Source organism: Lepisosteus platostomus, chromosome 5, assembly GCF_059453375.1.
Source record: "Lepisosteus platostomus isolate fLepPlt1 chromosome 5, fLepPlt1.hap1, whole genome shotgun sequence".
Taxonomy (NCBI): domain Eukaryota; kingdom Metazoa; phylum Chordata; class Actinopteri; order Semionotiformes; family Lepisosteidae; genus Lepisosteus; species Lepisosteus platostomus.
Genome location: NC_142615.1, coordinates 6,772,858 through 6,790,364, shown reverse-complemented (window position 1 = coordinate 6,790,364; position 17,507 = coordinate 6,772,858). Strand labels below are relative to the sequence as shown.

Sequence of the window (17,507 nt, the reverse complement as noted above, 5' to 3'; positions counted from 1 at the left end):
ATAACGCCACTAAGTCGGGCGACAAGAGCAAAACCCACCCGGCTTCCTCCGGGCAAGTAATGAGACAAAGAGACAACACACAGCGGGTAGCGTGGCCGAGCGGTCTAAGGCGCTGGATTAAGGCTCCAGTCTCTTCGGGGGCGTGGGTTCGAATCCCACCGCTGCCAGGTGCTTCTGTCGAGACCCCCTTTCAGCTGGCTTCAGACGAAAGGGAGGGAACTGCTTTTTGGCAGTCTCTCGAGAAACTAAGCAAAGTGTTTAAAGATACTTTCTCAGCTTGACATCAAGGCACAAAACAAAAACCTTCTTGCGTCCTCTCAACCCAAAAGCGCTTTGCCACTTTTTGCGTTATGCAGGGAACGACGTCTGCCCAGATCACTTTTGTGTCAATGCAAATCGTAGTGTGCCCTCCGTTTTAATGTTGGCTGTGCTGGGTGCTGCTTCTGTCTGTGAAACTTGAATGTTCTGCTTCTTCACACCAAATCATCGGCGGGGGTTGAGCTTGTTAAATCTTTGCGCATAGCGCTCCTTTGGAAGTACTTTGTCCAAGTTCAAAAGCGATCGTGGGATTTACTTCATGCGTGCCAAAAAGCATGCCTTGCACGACAGATTTAAATGGGGAATGGAGCCTGCTTCTTGCTGTTTTTCCTGTGGTTGCAGTTACAAAGTTGATCGTGCTTTCACATTCTGTTAACAGTATTCACTGGCTGAGCTTTATCAGTTGGTTCGTAAAGGAATCTCTGCTTCGGTTCCAGAAAAGTCATCTGTGGTGTGTTTTTTTCCGTGCCCATGGCAGTCTTTTAAAGCTGGTAGTAGTGGCGGCGAAGTTATTTTTTTATCCTCTTTAAAAGAATAAGGACGGGCTGGGGCGAGCTCCATTTACCACTCTTTCAGCTAACCGCCGAACTCCCGAACTGATTACACTGCAGAGCCACAGGCGCCTCGCTTTTCTCCATTCTCTGGGTCAGGGTGAAAAAAAACTTGCTGGTATTAGCTGGCCTGCTGGGAGCACCTCTTCTTCACTGATAAGCAAGATTTGTGTTTCATCTTTCTCAAGCTGTATAGATTTCTTTCAAAACAAGTTGTTCCAGAAAGGAAACGAACACTTGCATTCACCTGAATTAAAAGGCATGGGATTTGCCCGTAAGGATAAATTCTGTACAGTAAGACAGGAAGAAAGGCACCGCTGGGAATCGGACCCAGGATCTCCTGTTTGCTAGACAGGCGCTTTAGCCAACTAAGCCACGGCGCCGGCAAAGTGCTGTCCTTTGACAGCCACATGGACACGTCTCAACTGCTCTGAGACATCTGCATTCGGTGTGCACCGAGCCTGCTCGCCTTGCAAGTTTCCTCATTTACATGCGATAGCTCCACCACTAAGAGAAAGGATGAGAAATGGCTTTTATCTGGCACTTTTCATGTCAGAGGATCTCAATCTGCTTTCCGTGTACAAGAGGATGTCCAACTCATGTAGCTAAAGACGTAGACGACAGTGCTCCACTGAAATCTTGATCTCACAACCCTCGGCATGACTCCGCTGTGTTCTGCTTTAGACAAAGGGGGGAAAAGACTTCTTTCATCACACGTTTTGCACTGTTTACGGTGTTCGCAGTGCTCTTTCTTAAATGAAAACCAGGAATCGGCACCATATGAGGTGAGACTAGATAATATTGGATCAAGTAGCCTCGCCATTCCATGCGTGACGTGCGCAAAGTGTAATTCCTGTCTTTATAGTGTGCTTGTTAGAGACTAAGCTGGCACCCAGAGCGCTTTAAATCCGGGAGTCAGCAGCCCAAGACAATAGAGCTTCCTTCGTCTATGTTTTTTGCGTGAAGGGGGAAACCATGCGTGTGCTGCAAACGATCTTAGTATCGAAGTGCCCTCCCACATAACCGATCCGAACAATCTGCTTTACAGAGGAGCACTGCCGGAGCTTATCGTTGGCAAACTGAAGACCAGGCTGACCTCTTCTGTGACTCTTGAACACTGAGTCTCAAGGTTGTGAATTCAAGCTCCGAGCTGGCGGGAAATTCCATAGGTAATGATCACATTTTCTTGCATGCTAATCAAAAGAAATATTAAGAAACTTTTCCCGATACCAGTTTTTTACAAAAGTAAAGGCACACGGCACATGTGTGCCACATCACGTCCGAGTTTAGTGACAACTACCTCAGAGATTGTAAGCTGGGTAGTTTCAGATCAGATCACTTTTTGTATCAAAGGTTCAAGCAAACCCGAATACTTTTGCAAGAGACATTTCAGAATCCCAGTCAAATCCAGTACGATTGCTGGATCCTTTGAATTCGACTGAACTATAGCACAGATCTGCAGTCCACCATTAGAATACTGTGGGTGTGCTGTATAAGCCATACCGCCCAAAATAGTTCTAAAGCAGGAGAAGCATCCTCGTTTAGGAATGTGGTATAAAGTGAAATGGTCTGGGAAGAGTCCTACGTTTGAACAGTTCAAAATAGACGTCAAGGGGTATTTACGGACTCTTTCGAAATGTAAGAACAAGCTGTGCGGACCTTATCTTTATTTACCTTGTGTAATCGTTTTTCATAAAGTGTAATTGTATTATAGCATGTGCCCCTGACGATTTTCTTGATACGTTATATGTGCTCTTGTTTGTATTGTATGTAGTTTTGTTGTTCAAATAAAACGTAAAAAACACAACTTTCCGGATGCGGCTGCTGTAAAAATAAAATGACATCAAGGGTGCTGTACGCAGAGGTCTGAAACCTGCTCCACAGAAGATCTTTATCCAGAGGTGTTAAAGAAGTCGAGATCTCGCCATGAGAGGGGAAGCATCTCAGAAAAAGCAGGTGCAGTCGGTTCCACGGTCATAACGCCACTAAGTCGGGCGACAAGAGCAAAACCCACCCGGCTTCCTCCGGGCAAGTAATGAGACAAGGAGACAACGCACAGCGGGTAGCGTGGCCGAGCGGTCTAAGACGCTGGATTAAGGCTCCAGTCTCTTCGGGGGCGTGGGTTCGAATCCCACTGCTGCCAGGTGCTTCTGTCGAGACCCCCTTTCAGCTGGCTTCAGACGAAAGGGAGGGAACTGCTTTTTGGCAGTCTCTCGAGAAACTAAGCAAAGTGTTTAAAGATACTTTCTCAGCTTGACATCAAGGCACAAAACAAAAACCTTCTTGCGTCCTCTCAACCCAAAAGCGCTTTGCCACTTTTTGCGTTATGCAGGGAACGACGTCTGCCCAGATCACTTTTGTGTCAATGCAAATCGTAGTGTGCCCTCCGTTTTAATGTTGGCTGTGCTGGCGTGCTGCTTCTGTCTGTGAAACTTGAATGTTCTGCTTCTTCACACCAAATCATCGGCGGGGGTTGAGCTTGTTAAATCTTTGCGCATAGCGCTCCTTTGGAAGTACTTTGTTCAAGTTCAAAAGCATGCCTCGCACGACAGATTTAAATGGGGAATGGAGCCTGCTTCTTGCTGTTTTTCCTGTGGTTGCAGTTACAAAGTTGATCGTGCTTTCACATTCTGTTAACAGTATTCACTGGCTGAGCTTTATCAGTTGGTTCGTAAAGGAATCTCTGCTTCGGTCATCTGTGGTGTGTTTTTTTCCGTGCCCATGGCAGTCTTTTAAAGCTGGTAGTAGTGGCGGCGAAGTTAATTTTTTATCCTCTTTAAAAGAATAAGGACGGGCTGGGGCGAGCTCCATTTACCACTCTTTCAGCTAACCGCCAACTCCCGAACTGATTACACTGCAGAGCCACAGGCGCCTCGCTTTTCTCCATTCTCTGGGTCAGGGTGAAAAAAAACTTGCTGGTATTAGCTGGCCTGCTGGGAGCACCTCTTCTTCACTGATAAGCAAGATTTGTGTTTCATCTTTCTCAAGCTGTATAGATTTCTTTCAAAACAAGTTGTTCCAGAAAGGAAACGAACACTTGCATTCACCTGAATTAAAAGGCATGGGATTTGCCCGTAAGGATAAATTCTGTACAGTAAGACAGGAAGAAAGGCACCGCTGGGAATCGGACCCAGGATCTCCTGTTTACTAGACAGGCGCTTTAGCCAACTAAGCCACGGCGCCGGCAAAGTGCTGTCCTTTGACAGCCACATGGACACGTCTCAACTGCTCTGAGACATCTGCATTCGGTGTGCACCGAGCCTGCTCGCCTTGCAAGTTTCCTCATTTACATGCGATAGCTCCACCACTAAGAGAAAGGATGAGAAATGGCTTTTATCTGGCACTTTTCATGTCAGAGGATCTCAATCTGCTTTCCGTGTACAAGAGGATGTCCAACTCATGTAGCTAAAGACGTAGACGACAGTGCTCCACTGAAATCTTGATCTCACAACCCTCGGCATGACTCCGCTGTGTTCTGCTTTAGACAAAGGGGGGAAAAGACTTCTTTCATCACACGTTTTGCACTGTTTATGGTGTTTGCAGTGCTCTTTCTTAAATGAAAACCAGGAATCGGCACCATATGAGGTGAGACTAGATAATATTGGATCAAGTAGCCTCGCCATTCCATGCGTGACGTGCGCAAAGTGTAATTCCTGTCTTTATAGTGTGCTTGTTAGAGACTAAGCTGGCACCCAGAGCGCTTTAAATCCGGGAGTCAGCAGCCCAAGACAATAGAGCTTCCTTCGTCTATGTTTTTTGCGTGAAGGGGGAAACCATGCGTGTGCTGCAAACGATCTTAGTATCGAAGTGCCATCCCACATAACCGATCCGAACAATCTGCTTTACAGAGGAGCACTGCCGGAGCTTATCGTTAGCAAACTGAAGACCAGGCTGACCTCTTCTGTGACTCTTGAACACTGAGTCTCAAGGTTGTGAATTCAAGCTCCACGCTGGCGGGAAATTCCATAGGTAATGATCACATTTTCTTGCATGCTAATCAAAAGAAATATTAAGAAACTTTTCCCGATACCAGTTTTTTACAAAAGTAAAGGCACACGGCACATGTGTGCCACATCACGTCCGAGTTTAGTGACAACTACCTCAGAGATTGTAAGCTGGGTAGTTTCAGATCAGATCACTTTTTGTATCAAAGGTTCAAGCAAACCCGAATACTTTTGCAAGAGACATTTCAGAATCCCAGTCAAATCCAGTACGATTGCTGGATCCTTTGAATTCGACTGAACTATAGCACAGATCTGCAGTCCACCATTAGAATACTGTGGGTGTGCTGTATAAGCCATACCGCCCAAAATAGTTCTAAAGCAGGAGAAGCATCCTCGTTTAGGAATGTGGTATAAAGTGAAATGGTCTGGGAAGAGTCCTACGTTTGAACAGTTCAAAATAGACGTCAAGGGGTATTTACGGACTCTTTCGAAATGTAAGAACAAGCTGTGCGGACCTTATCTTTATTTACCTTGTGTAATCGTTTTTCATAAAGTGTAATTGTATTATAGCATGTGCCCCTGACGATTTTCTTGATACGTTATATGTGCTCTTGTTTGTATTGTATGTAGTTTTGTTGTTCAAATAAAACGTAAAAGACACAACTTTCCGGATACGGCTGCTGTAAAAATAAAATGACATCAAGGGTGCTGTACGCAGAGGTCTGAAACCTGCTCCACAGAAGATCTTTATCCAGAGGTGTTAAAGAAGTCGAGATCTCGCCATGAGAGGGGAAGCATCTCAGAAAAAGCAGGTGCAGTCGGTTCCACGGTCATAACGCCACTAAGTCGGGCGACAAGAGCAAAACCCACCCGGCTTCCTCCGGGCAAGTAATGAGACAAAGAAACAACACACAGCAGGTAGCGTGGCCGAGCGGTCTAAGGCGCTGGATTAAGGCTCCAGTCTCTTCGGGGGCGTGGGTTCGAATCCCACTGCTGCCAGGTGCTTCTGTCAAGACCCCCTTTCAGCTGGCTTCAGACGAAAGGGAGGGAACTGCTTTTTGGCAGTCTCTCGAGAAATTAAGCAAAGTGTTTAAAGATACTTTCTCAGCTTGACATCAAGGCACAAAACAAAAACCTTCTTGCATCCTCTCAACCCAAAAGCGCTTTGCCACTTTTTGCGTTATGCAGGGAACGACGTCTGCCCAGATCACTTTTGTGTCAATGCAAATCGTAGTGTGCCCTCCGTTTTAATGTTGGCTGTGCTGGCGTGCTGCTTCTGTCTGTGAAACTTGAATGTTCTGCTTCTTCACACCAAATCATCGGTGGGGGTTGAGCTTGTTAAATCTTTGCGCATAGCGCTCCTTTGGAAGTACTTTGTCCAAGTTCAAAAGCGATCGTGGGATTTACTTCATGCGTGCCAAAAAGCATGCCTCGCACGACAGATTTAAATGGGGAATGGAGCCTGCTTCTTGCTGTTTTTCCTGTGGTTGCAGTTACAAAGTTGATCATGCTTTCACATTCTGTTAACAGTATTCACTGGCTGAGCTTTATCAGTTGGTTCGTAAAGGAATCTCTGCTTCGGTTCCAGAAAAGTCATCTGTGGTGTGTTTTTTTCCGTGCCCATGGCAGTCTTTTAAAGCTGGTAGTAGTGGCGGCGAAGTTAATTTTTTATCCTCTTTAAAAGAATAAGGACGGGCTGGGGCGAGCTCCATTTACCACTCTTTCAGCTAACCGCCGAACTCCCGAACTGATTACACTGCAGAGCCACAGGCGCCTCGCTTTTCTCCATTCTCTGGGTCAGGGTGAAAAAAAACTTGCTGGTATTAGCTGGCCTGCTGGGAGCACCTCTTCTTCACTGATAAGCAAGATTTGTGTTTCATCTTTCTCAAGCTGTATAGATTTCTTTCAAAACAAGTTGTTCCAGAAAGGAAACGAACACTTGCATTCACCTGAATTAAAAGGCATGGGATTTGCCCGTAAGGATAAATTCTGTACAGTAAGACAGGAAGAAAGGCACCGCTGGGAATCGGACCCAGGATCTCCTGTTTACTAAACAGGCGCTTTAGCCAACTAAGCCACGGCGCCGGCAAAGTGCTGTCCTTTGACAGCCACATGGACACGTCTCAACTGCTCTGAGACATCTGCATTCGGTGTGCACCGAGCCTGCTCGCCTTGCAAGTTTCCTCATTTACATGCGATAGCTCCACCACTAAGAGAAAGGATGAGAAATGGCTTTTATCTGGCACTTTTCATGTCAGAGGATCTCAATCTGCTTTCCGTGTACAAGAGGATGTCCAACTCATGTAGCTAAAGACGTAGACGACAGTGCTCCACTGAAATCTTGATCTCACAACCCTCGGCATGACTCCGCTGTGTTCTGCTTCAGACAAAGGGGGGAAAAGACTTCTTTCATCACACGTTTTGCACTGTTTACGGTGTTTGCAGTGCTCTTTCTTAAATGAAAACCAGGAATCGGCACTATATGAGGTGAGACTAGATAATATTGGATCAAGTAGCCTCGCCATTCCACGCGTGACGTGCGCAAAGTGTAATTCCTGTCTTTATAGTGTGCTTGTTAGAGACTTAGCTGGCACCCAGAGCGCTTTAAATCCGGGAGTCAGCAGCCCAAGACAATAGAGTTTCCTTCGTCTATGTTTTTTGCGTGAAGGGGGAAACCATGCGTGTGCTGCAAACGATCTTAGTATCGAAGTGCCGTCCCACATAACCGATCCGAACAATCTGCTTTACAGAGGAGCACTGCCGGAGCTTATCGTTGGCAAACTGAAGACCAGGCTGACCTCTTCTGTGACTCTTGAACACTGAGTCTCAAGGTTGTGAATTCAAGCTCCACGCTGGCGGGAAATTCCATAGGTAATGATCACATTTTCTTCCATGCTAATCAAAAGAAATATTAAGAAACTTTTCCCGATACCAGTTTTTTACAAAAGTAAAGGCACACGGCACATGTGTGCCACATCACGTCCGAGTTGAGTGACAACTACCTCAGAGATTGTAAGCTGGGTAGTTTCAGATCAGATCACTTTTTGTATCAAAGGTTCAAGCAAACCCGAATACTTTTGCAAGAGACATTTCAGAATCCCAGTCAAATCCAGTACGATTGCTGGATCCTTTGAATTCGACTGAACTATAGCACAGATCTGCAGTCCACCATTAGAATACTGTGGGTGTGCTGTATAAGCCATACCGCCCAAAATAGTTCTAAAGCAGGAGAAGCATCCTCGTTTAGGAATGTGGTATAAAGTGAAATGGTCTGGGAAGAGTCCTACGTTTGAACAGTTCAAAATAGACGTCAAGGGGTATTTACGGACTCTTTCGAAATGTAAGAACAAGCTGTGCGGACCTTATCTTTATTTACCTTGTGTAATCGTTTTTCATAAAGTGTAATTGTATTATAGCATGTGCCCCTGACGATTTTCTTGATACGTTATATGTGCTCTTGTTTGTATTGTATGTAGTTTTGTTGTTCAAATAAAACGTAAAAGACACAACTTTCCGGATGCGGCTGCTGTAAAAATAAAATGACATCAAGGGTGCTGTACGCAGAGGTCTGAAACCTGCTCCACAGAAGATCTTTATCCAGAGGTGTTAAAGAAGTCGAGATCTCGCCATGAGAGGGGAAGCATCTCAGAAAAAGCAGGTGCAGTCGGTTCCACGGTCATAACGCCACTAAGTCGGGCGACAAGAGCAAAACCCACCCGGCTTCCTCCGGGCAAGTAATGAGACAAAGAAACAACACACAGCAGGTAGCGTGGCCGAGCGGTCTAAGGCGCTGGATTAAGGCTCCAGTCTCTTCGGGGGCGTGGGTTCGAATCCCACTGCTGCCAGGTGCTTCTGTCAAGACCCCCTTTCAGCTGGCTTCAGACGAAAGGGAGGGAACTGCTTTTTGGCAGTCTCTCGAGAAATTAAGCAAAGTGTTTAAAGATACTTTCTCAGCTTGACATCAAGGCACAAAACAAAAACCTTCTTGCGTCCTCTCAACCCAAAAGCGCTTTGCCACTTTTTGCGTTATGCAGGGAACGACGTCTGCCCAGATCACTTTTGTGTCAATGCAAATCGTAGTGTGCCCTCTGTTTTAATGTTGGCTGTGCTGGCGTGCTGCTTCTGTCTGTGAAACTTGAATGTTCTGCTTCTTCACACCAAATCATCGGCGGGGGTTGAGCTTGTTAAATCTTTGCGCATAGCGCTCCTTTGGAAGTACTTTGTTCAAGTTCAAAAGCATGCCTCGCACGACAGATTTAAATGGGGAATGGAGCCTGCTTCTTGCTGTTTTTCCTGTGGTTGCAGTTACAAAGTTGATCGTGCTTTCACATTCTGTTAACAGTATTCACTGGCTGAGCTTTATCAGTTGGTTCGTAAAGGAATCTCTGCTTCGGTCATCTGTGGTGTGTTTTTTTCCGTGCCCATGGCAGTCTTTTAAAGCTGGTAGTAGTGGCGGCGAAGTTAATTTTTTATCCTCTTTAAAAGAATAAGGACGGGCTGGGGCGAGCTCCATTTACCACTCTTTCAGCTAACTGCCGAACTCCCGAACTGATTACACTGCAGAGCCACAGGCGCCTCGCTTTTCTCCATTCTCTGGGTCAGGGTGAAAAAAAACTTGCTGGTATTAGCTGGCCTGCTGGGAGCACCTCTTCTTCACTGATAAGCAAGATTTGTGTTTCATCTTTCTCAAGCTGTATAGATTTCTTTCAAAACAAGTTGTTCCAGAAAGGAAACGAACACTTGCATTCACCTGAATTAAAAGGCATGGGATTTGCCCGTAGGGATAAATTCTGTACAGTAAGACAGGAAGAAAGGCACCGCTGGGAATCGGACCCAGGATCTCCTGTTTACTAGACAGGCGCTTTAGCCAACTAAGCCACGGCGCCGGCAAAGTGCTGTCCTTTGACAGCCACATGGACACGTCTCAACTGCTCTGAGACATCTGCATTCGGTGTGCACCGAGCCTGCTCGCCTTGCAAGTTTCCTCATTTACATGCGATAGCTCCACCACTAAGAGAAAGGATGAGAAATGGCTTTTATCTGGCACTTTTCATGTCAGAGGATCTCAATCTGCTTTCCGTGTACAAGAGGATGTCCAACTCATGTAGCTAAAGACGTAGACGACAGTGCTCCACTGAAATCTTGATCTCACAACCCTCGGCATGACTCCGCTGTGTTCTGCTTTAGACAAAGGGGGGAAAAGACTTCTTTCATCACACGTTTTGCACTGTTTACGGTGTTCGCAGTGCTCTTTCTTAAATGAAAACCAGGAATCGGCACCATATGAGGTGAGACTAGATAATATTGGATCAAGTAGCCTCGCCATTCCATGCGTGACGTGCGCAAAGTGTAATTCCTGTCTTTATAGTGTGCTTGTTAGAGACTTAGCTGGCACCCAGAGCGCTTTAAATCCGGGAGTCAGCAGCCCAAGACAATAGAGCTTCCTTCGTCTATGTTTTTTGCGTGATGGGGGAAACCATGCGTGTGCTGCAAACGATCTTAGTATCGAAGTGCCGTCCCACATAACCGATCCGAACAATCTGCTTTACAGAGGAGCACTGCCGGAGCTTATCGTTGGCAAACTGAAGACCAGGCTGACCTCTTCTGTGACTCTTGAACACTGAGTCTCAAGGTTGTGAATTCAAGCTCCACGCTGGCGGGAAATTCCATAGGTAATGATCACATTTTCTTGCATGCTAATCAAAAGAAATATTAAGAAACTTTTCCCGATACCAGTTTTTTACAAAAGTAAAGGCACATGGCACATGTGTGCCACATCACGTCAGAGTTTAGTGACAACTACCTCAGAGATTGTAAGCTGGGTAGTTTCAGATCAGATCACTTTTTGTATCAAAGGTTCAAGCAAACCCGAATACTTTTGCAAGAGACATTTCAGAATCCCAGTCAAATCCAGTACGATTGCTGGATCCTTTGAATTCGACTGAACTATAGCACAGATCTGCAGTCCACCATTAGAATACTGTGGGTGTGCTGTATAAGCCATACCGCCCAAAATAGTTCTAAAACAGGAGAAGCATCCTCGTTTAGGAATGTGGTATAAAGTGAAATGGTCTTGGAAGAGTCCTACGTTTGAACAGTTCAAAATAGACGTCAAGGGGTATTTACGGACTCTTTCGAAATGTAAGAACAAGCTGTGCGGACCTTATCTTTATTTACCTTGTGTAATCGTTTTTCATAAAGTGTAATTGTATTATAGCATGTGCCCCTGACGATTTTCTTGATACGTTATATGTGCTCTTGTTTGTATTGTATGTAGTTTTGTTGTTCAAATAAAACGTAAAAGACACAACTTTCCGGATGCGGCTGCTGTAAAAATAAAATGACATCAAGGGTGCTGTACGCAGAGGTCTGAAACCTGCTCCACAGAAGATCTTTATCCAGAGGTGTTAAAGAAGTCGAGATCTCGCCATGAGAGGGGAAGCATCTCAGAAAAAGCAGGTGCAGTCGGTTCCACGGTCATAACGCCACTAAGTCGGGCGACAAGAGCAAAACCCACCCGGCTTCCTCCGGGCAAGTAATGAGACAAAGAGACAACACACAGCGGGTAGCGTGGCCGAGCGGTCTAAGGTGCTGGATTAAGGCTCCAGTCTCTTCGGGGGCGTTGGTTCGAATCCCACCGCTGCCAGGTGCTTCTGTCGAGACCCCCTTTCAGCTGGCTTCAGACGAAAGGGAGGGAACTGCTTCTTGGCAGTCTCTCGAGAAGTTAAGCAAAGTGTTTAAAGATACTTTCTCAGCTTGACATCAAGGCACAAAACAAAAACCTTCTTGCGTCCTCTCAACCCAAAAGCGCTTTGCCACTTTTTGCGTTATGCAGGGAACGACGTCTGCCCAGATCACTTTTGTGTCAATGCAAATCGTAGTGTGCCCTCCGTTTTAATGTTGGCTGTGCTGGCGTGCTGCTTCTGTCTGTGAAACTTGAATGTTCTGCTTCTTCACACCAAATCATCGGCGGGGGTTGAGCTTGTTAAATCTTTGCGCATAGCGCTCCTTTGGAAGTACTTTGTCCAAGTTCAAAAGCGATCGTGGGATTTACTTCATGCGTGCCAAAAAGCATGCCTCGCACGACAGATTTAAATGGGGAATGGAGCCTGCTTCTTGCTGTTTTTCCTGTGGTTGCAGTTACAAAGTTGATCGTGCTTTCACATTCTGTTAACAGTATTCACTGGCTGAGCTTTATCAGTTGGTTCGTAAAGGAATCTCTGCTTCGGTTCCAGAAAAGTCATCTGTGGTGTGTTTTTTTCCGTGCCCATGGCAGTCTTTTAAAGCTGGTAGTAGTGGCGGCGAAGTTAATTTTTTATCCTCTTTAAAAGAATAAGGACGGGCTGGGGCGAGCTCCATTTACCACTCTTTCAGCTAACTGCCGAACTCCCGAACTGATTACACTGCAGAGCCACAGGCGCCTCGCTTTTCTCCATTCTCTGGGTCAGGGTGAAAAAAAACTTGCTGGTATTAGCTGGCCTGCTGGGAGCACCTCTTCTTCACTGATAAGCAAGATTTGTGTTTCATCTTTCTCAAGCTGTATAGATTTCTTTCAAAACAAGTTGTTCCAGAAAGGAAACGAACACTTGCATTCACCTGAATTAAAAGGCATGGGATTTGCCCGTAAGGATAAATTCTGTACAGTAAGACAGGAAGAAAGGCACCGCTGGGAATCGGACCCAGGATCTCCTGTTTACTAGACAGGCGCTTTAGCCAACTAAGCCACGGCGCCGGCAAAGTGCTGTCCTTTGACAGCCACATGGACACGTCTCAACTGCTCTGAGACATCTGCATTCGGTGTGCACCGAGCCTGCTCGCCTTGCAAGTTTCCTCATTTACATGCGATAGCTCCACCACTAAGAGAAAGGATGAGAAATGGCTTTTATCTGGCACTTTTCATGTCAGAGGATCTCAATCTGCTTTCCGTGTACAAGAGGATGTCCAACTCATGTAGCTAAAGACGTAGACGACAGTGCTCCACTGAAATCTTGATCTCACAACCCTCGGCATGACTCCGCTGTGTTCTGCTTTAGACAAAGGGGGGAAAAGACTTCTTTCATCACACGTTTTGCACTGTTTACGGTGTTCGCAGTGCTCTTTCTTAAATGAAAACCAGGAATCGGCACCATATGAGGTGAGACTAGATAATATTGGATCAAGTAGCCTCGCCATTCCATGCGTGACGTGCGCAAAGTGTAATTCCTGTCTTTATAGTGTGCTTGTTAGAGACTAAGCTGGCACCCAGAGCGCTTTAAATCCGGGAGTCAGCAGCCCAAGACAATAGAGCTTCCTTCGTCTATGTTTTTTGCGTGAAGGGGGAAACCATGCGTGTGCTGCAAACGATCTTAGTATCGAAGTGCCCTCCCACATAACCGATCCGAACAATCTGCTTTACAGAGGAGCACTGCCGGAGCTTATCGTTGGCAAACTGAAGACCAGGCTGACCTCTTCTGTGACTCTTGAACACTGAGTCTCAAGGTTGTGAATTCAAGCTCCGAGCTGGCGGGAAATTCCATAGGTAATGATCACATTTTCTTGCATGCTAATCAAAAGAAATATTAAGAAACTTTTCCCGATACCAGTTTTTTACAAAAGTAAAGGCACACGGCACATGTGTGCCACATCACGTCCGAGTTTAGTGACAACTACCTCAGAGATTGTAAGCTGGGTAGTTTCAGATCAGATCACTTTTTGTATCAAAGGTTCAAGCAAACCCGAATACTTTTGCAAGAGACATTTCAGAATCCCAGTCAAATCCAGTACGATTGCTGGATCCTTTGAATTCGACTGAACTATAGCACAGATCTGCAGTCCACCATTAGAATACTGTGGGTGTGCTGTATAAGCCATACCGCCCAAAATAGTTCTAAAGCAGGAGAAGCATCCTCGTTTAGGAATGTGGTATAAAGTGAAATGGTCTGGGAAGAGTCCTACGTTTGAACAGTTCAAAATAGACGTCAAGGGGTATTTACGGACTCTTTCGAAATGTAAGAACAAGCTGTGCGGACCTTATCTTTATTTACCTTGTGTAATCGTTTTTCATAAAGTGTAATTGTATTATAGCATGTGCCCCTGACGATTTTCTTGATACGTTATATGTGCTCTTGTTTGTATTGTATGTAGCTTTGTTGTTCAAATAAAACGTAAAAGACACAACTTTCCGGATGCGGCTGCTGTAAAAATAAAATGACATCAAGGGTGCTGTACGCAGAGGTCTGAAACCTGCTCCACAGAAGATCTTTATCCAGAGGTGTTAAAGAAGTCGAGATCTCGCCATGAGAGGGGAAGCATCTCAGAAAAAGCAGGTGCAGTCGGTTCCACGGTCATAACGCCACTAAGTCGGGCGACAAGAGCAAAACCCACCCGGCTTCCTCCGGGCAAGTAATGAGACAAAGAAACAGCACACAGCAGGTAGCGTGGCCGAGCGGTCTAAGGCGCTGGATTAAGGCTCCAGTCTCTTCGGGGGCGTGGGTTCGAATCCCACTGCTGCCAGGTGCTTCTGTCAAGACCCCCTTTCAGCTGGCTTCAGACGAAAGGGAGGGAACTGCTTTTTGGCAGTCTCTCGAGAAATTAAGCAAAGTGTTTAAAGATACTTTCTCAGCTTGACATCAAGGCACAAAACAAAAACCTTCTTGCGTCCTCTCAACCCAAAAGCGCTTTGCCACTTTTTGCGTTATGCAGGGAACGACGTCTGCCCAGATCACTTTTGTGTCAATGCAAATCGTAGTGTGCCCTCTGTTTTAATGTTGGCTGTGCTGGCGTGCTGCTTCTGTCTGTGAAACTTGAATGTTCTGCTTCTTCACACCAAATCATCGGCGGGGGTTGAGCTTGTTAAATCTTTGCGCATAGCGCTCCTTTGGAAGTACTTTGTTCAAGTTCAAAAGCATGCCTCGCACGACAGATTTAAATGGGGAATGGAGCCTGCTTCTTGCTGTTTTTCCTGTGGTTGCAGTTACAAAGTTGATCGTGCTTTCACATTCTGTTAACAGTATTCACTGGCTGAGCTTTATCAGTTGGTTCGTAAAGGAATCTCTGCTTCGGTCATCTGTGGTGTGTTTTTTTCCGTGCCCATGGCAGTCTTTTAAAGCTGGTAGTAGTGGCGGCGAAGTTATTTTTTTATCCTCTTTAAAAGAATAAGGACGGGCTGGGGCGAGCTCCATTTACCACTCTTTCAGCTAACCGCCGAACTCCCGAACTGATTACACTGCAGAGCCACAGGCGCCTCGCTTTTCTCCATTCTCTGGGTCAGGGTGAAAAAAAACTTGCTGGTATTAGCTGGCCTGCTGGGAGCACCTCTTCTTCACTGATAAGCAAGATTTGTGTTTCATCTTTCTCAAGCTGTATAGATTTCTTTCAAAACAAGTTGTTCCAGAAAGGAAACGAACACTTGCATTCACCTGAATTAAAAGGCATGGGATTTGCCCGTAAGGATAAATTCTGTACAGTAAGACAGGAAGAAAGGCACCGCTGGGAATCGGACCCAGGATCTCCTGTTTACTAGACAGGCGCTTTAGCCAACTAAGCCACGGCGCCGGCAAAGTGCTGTCCTTTGACAGCCACATGGACACGTCTCAACTGCTCTGAGACATCTGCATTCGGTGTGCACCGAGCCTGCTCGCCTTGCAAGTTTCCTCATTTACATGCGATAGCTCCACCACTAAGAGAAAGGATGAGAAATGGCTTTTATCTGGCACTTTTCATGTCAGAGGATCTCAATCTGCTTTCCGTGTACAAGAGGATGTCCAACTCATGTAGCTAAAGACGTAGACGACAGTGCTCCACTGAAATCTTGATCTCACAACCCTCGGCATGACTCCTCTGTGTTCTGCTTTAGACAAAGGGGGAAAAGACTTCTTTCATCACACGTTTTGCACTGTTTACGGTGTTTGCAGTGCTCTTTCTTAAATGAAAACCAGGAATCGGCACCATATGAGGTGAGACTAGATAATATTGGATCAAGTAGCCTCGCCATTCCATGCGTGACGTGCGCAAAGTGTAATTCCTGTCTTTATAGTGTGCTTGTTAGAGACTTAGCTGGCACCCAGAGCGCTTTAAATCCGGGAGTCAGCAGCTCAAGACAATAGAGCTTCCTTCGTCTATGTTTTTTGCGTGAAGGGGGAAACCATGCGTGTGCTGCAAACGATCTTAGTATCGAAGTGCCGTCCCACATAACCGATCCAAACAATCTGCTTTAAAGAGGAGCACTGCCGGAGCTTATCGTTGGCAAACTGAAGACCAGGCTGACCTCTTCTGTGACTCTTGAACACTGAGTCTCAAGGTTGTGAATTCAAGCTCCACGCTGGCGGGAAATTCCATAGGTAATGATCACATTTTCTTGCATGCTAATCAAAAGAAATATTAAGAAACTTTTCCCGATACCAGTTTTTTACAAAAGTAAAGGCACACGGCACATGTGTGCCACATCACGTCCGAGTTGAGTGACAACTACCTCAGAGATTGTAAGCTGGGTAGTTTCAGATCAGATCACTTTTTGTATCAAAGGTTCAAGCAAACCCGAATACTTTTGCAAGAGACATTTCAGAATCCCAGTCAAATCCAGTACGATTGCTGGATCCTTTGAATTCGACTGAACTATAGCACAGATCTGCAGTCCACCATTAGAATACTGTGGGTGTGCTGTATAAGCCATACCGCCCAAAATAGTTCTAAAACAGGAGAAGCATCCTCGTTTAGGAATGTGGTATAAAGTGAAATGGTCTTGGAAGAGTCCTACGTTTGAACAGTTCAAAATAGACGTCAAGGGGTATTTACGGACTCTTTCGAAATGTAAGAACAAGCTGTGCGGACCTTATCTTTATTTACCTTGTGTAATCGTTTTTCATAAAGTGTAATTGTATTATAGCATGTGCCCCTGACGATTTTCTTGATACGTTATATGTGCTCTTGTTTGTATTGTATGTAGTTTTGTTGTTCAAATAAAACGTAAAAGACACAACTTTCCGGATGCGGCTGCTGTAAAAATAAAATGACATCAAGGGTGCTGTACGCAGAGGTCTGAAACCTGCTCCACAGAAGATCTTTATCCAGAGGTGTTAAAGAAGTCGAGATCTCGCCATGAGAGGGGAAGCATCTCAGAAAAAGCAGGTGCAGTCGGTTCCACGGTCATAACGCCACTAAGTCGGGCGACAAGAGCAAAACCCACCCGGCTTCCTCCGGGCAAGTAATGAGACAAAGAGACAACACACAGCGGGTAGCGTGGCCGAGCGGTCTAAGGCGCTGGATTAAGGCTCCAGTCTCTTCGGGGGCGTGGGTTCGAATCCCACTGCTGCCAGGTGCTTCTGTCGAGACCCCCTTTCAGCTGGCTTCAGACGAAAGGGAGGGAACTGCTTTTTGGCAGTCTCTCGAGAAACTAAGCAAAGTGTTTAAAGATACTTTCTCAGCTTGACATCAAGGCACAAAACAAAAACCTTCTTGCGTCCTCTCAACCCAAAAGCGCTTTGCCACTTTTTGCGTTATGCAGGGAACGACGTCTGCCCAGATCACTTTTGTGTCAATGCAAATCGTAGTGTGCCCTCCGTTTTAATGTTGGCTGTGCTGGCGTGCTGCTTCTGTCTGTGAAACTTGAATGTTCTGCTTCTTCACACCAAATCATCGGCGGGGGTTGAGCTTGTTAAATCTTTGCGCATAGCGCTCCTTTGGAAGTACTTTGTCCAAGTTCAAAAGCGATCGTGGG

The 17,507-nt window shown here is 45.8% G+C and overlaps 12 non-coding genes across 12 annotated transcripts; 7 read left to right on the top strand and 5 right to left on the bottom strand.

Moving 5' to 3' along the window:
* The first annotated feature begins 85 nt into the window (after positions 1-85).
* On the top strand, positions 86-167 carry trnal-aag (transfer RNA leucine (anticodon AAG)). The gene has a single exon. It is a non-coding gene; the product is annotated as a tRNA-Leu (tRNA).
* A 1,011-nt stretch (positions 168-1,178) lies between these two features.
* On the bottom strand, positions 1,179-1,252 carry trnaa-agc (transfer RNA alanine (anticodon AGC)). The gene has a single exon. It is a non-coding gene; the product is annotated as a tRNA-Ala (tRNA).
* Positions 1,253-2,930: 1,678 nt separating this feature from the next.
* On the top strand, positions 2,931-3,012 carry trnal-aag (transfer RNA leucine (anticodon AAG)). The gene has a single exon. It is a non-coding gene; the product is annotated as a tRNA-Leu (tRNA).
* Positions 3,013-3,978: 966 nt separating this feature from the next.
* trnat-agu (transfer RNA threonine (anticodon AGU)) lies at positions 3,979-4,052 on the bottom strand. The gene has a single exon. It is a non-coding gene; the product is annotated as a tRNA-Thr (tRNA).
* A 1,678-nt stretch (positions 4,053-5,730) lies between these two features.
* Positions 5,731-5,812, top strand: trnal-aag (transfer RNA leucine (anticodon AAG)). Its single transcript has one exon. It is a non-coding gene; the product is annotated as a tRNA-Leu (tRNA).
* Positions 5,813-8,576: 2,764 nt separating this feature from the next.
* On the top strand, positions 8,577-8,658 carry trnal-aag (transfer RNA leucine (anticodon AAG)). Its single transcript has one exon. It is a non-coding gene; the product is annotated as a tRNA-Leu (tRNA).
* A 967-nt stretch (positions 8,659-9,625) lies between these two features.
* trnat-agu (transfer RNA threonine (anticodon AGU)) lies at positions 9,626-9,699 on the bottom strand. The gene has a single exon. It is a non-coding gene; the product is annotated as a tRNA-Thr (tRNA).
* A 1,678-nt stretch (positions 9,700-11,377) lies between these two features.
* On the top strand, positions 11,378-11,459 carry trnal-aag (transfer RNA leucine (anticodon AAG)). The gene has a single exon. It is a non-coding gene; the product is annotated as a tRNA-Leu (tRNA).
* A 1,012-nt stretch (positions 11,460-12,471) lies between these two features.
* Positions 12,472-12,545, bottom strand: trnat-agu (transfer RNA threonine (anticodon AGU)). The gene has a single exon. It is a non-coding gene; the product is annotated as a tRNA-Thr (tRNA).
* Positions 12,546-14,223: 1,678 nt separating this feature from the next.
* Positions 14,224-14,305, top strand: trnal-aag (transfer RNA leucine (anticodon AAG)). Its single transcript has one exon. It is a non-coding gene; the product is annotated as a tRNA-Leu (tRNA).
* Positions 14,306-15,272: 967 nt separating this feature from the next.
* Positions 15,273-15,346, bottom strand: trnat-agu (transfer RNA threonine (anticodon AGU)). Its single transcript has one exon. It is a non-coding gene; the product is annotated as a tRNA-Thr (tRNA).
* A 1,677-nt stretch (positions 15,347-17,023) lies between these two features.
* On the top strand, positions 17,024-17,105 carry trnal-aag (transfer RNA leucine (anticodon AAG)). The gene has a single exon. It is a non-coding gene; the product is annotated as a tRNA-Leu (tRNA).
* Positions 17,106-17,507: the final 402 nt, after the last annotated feature.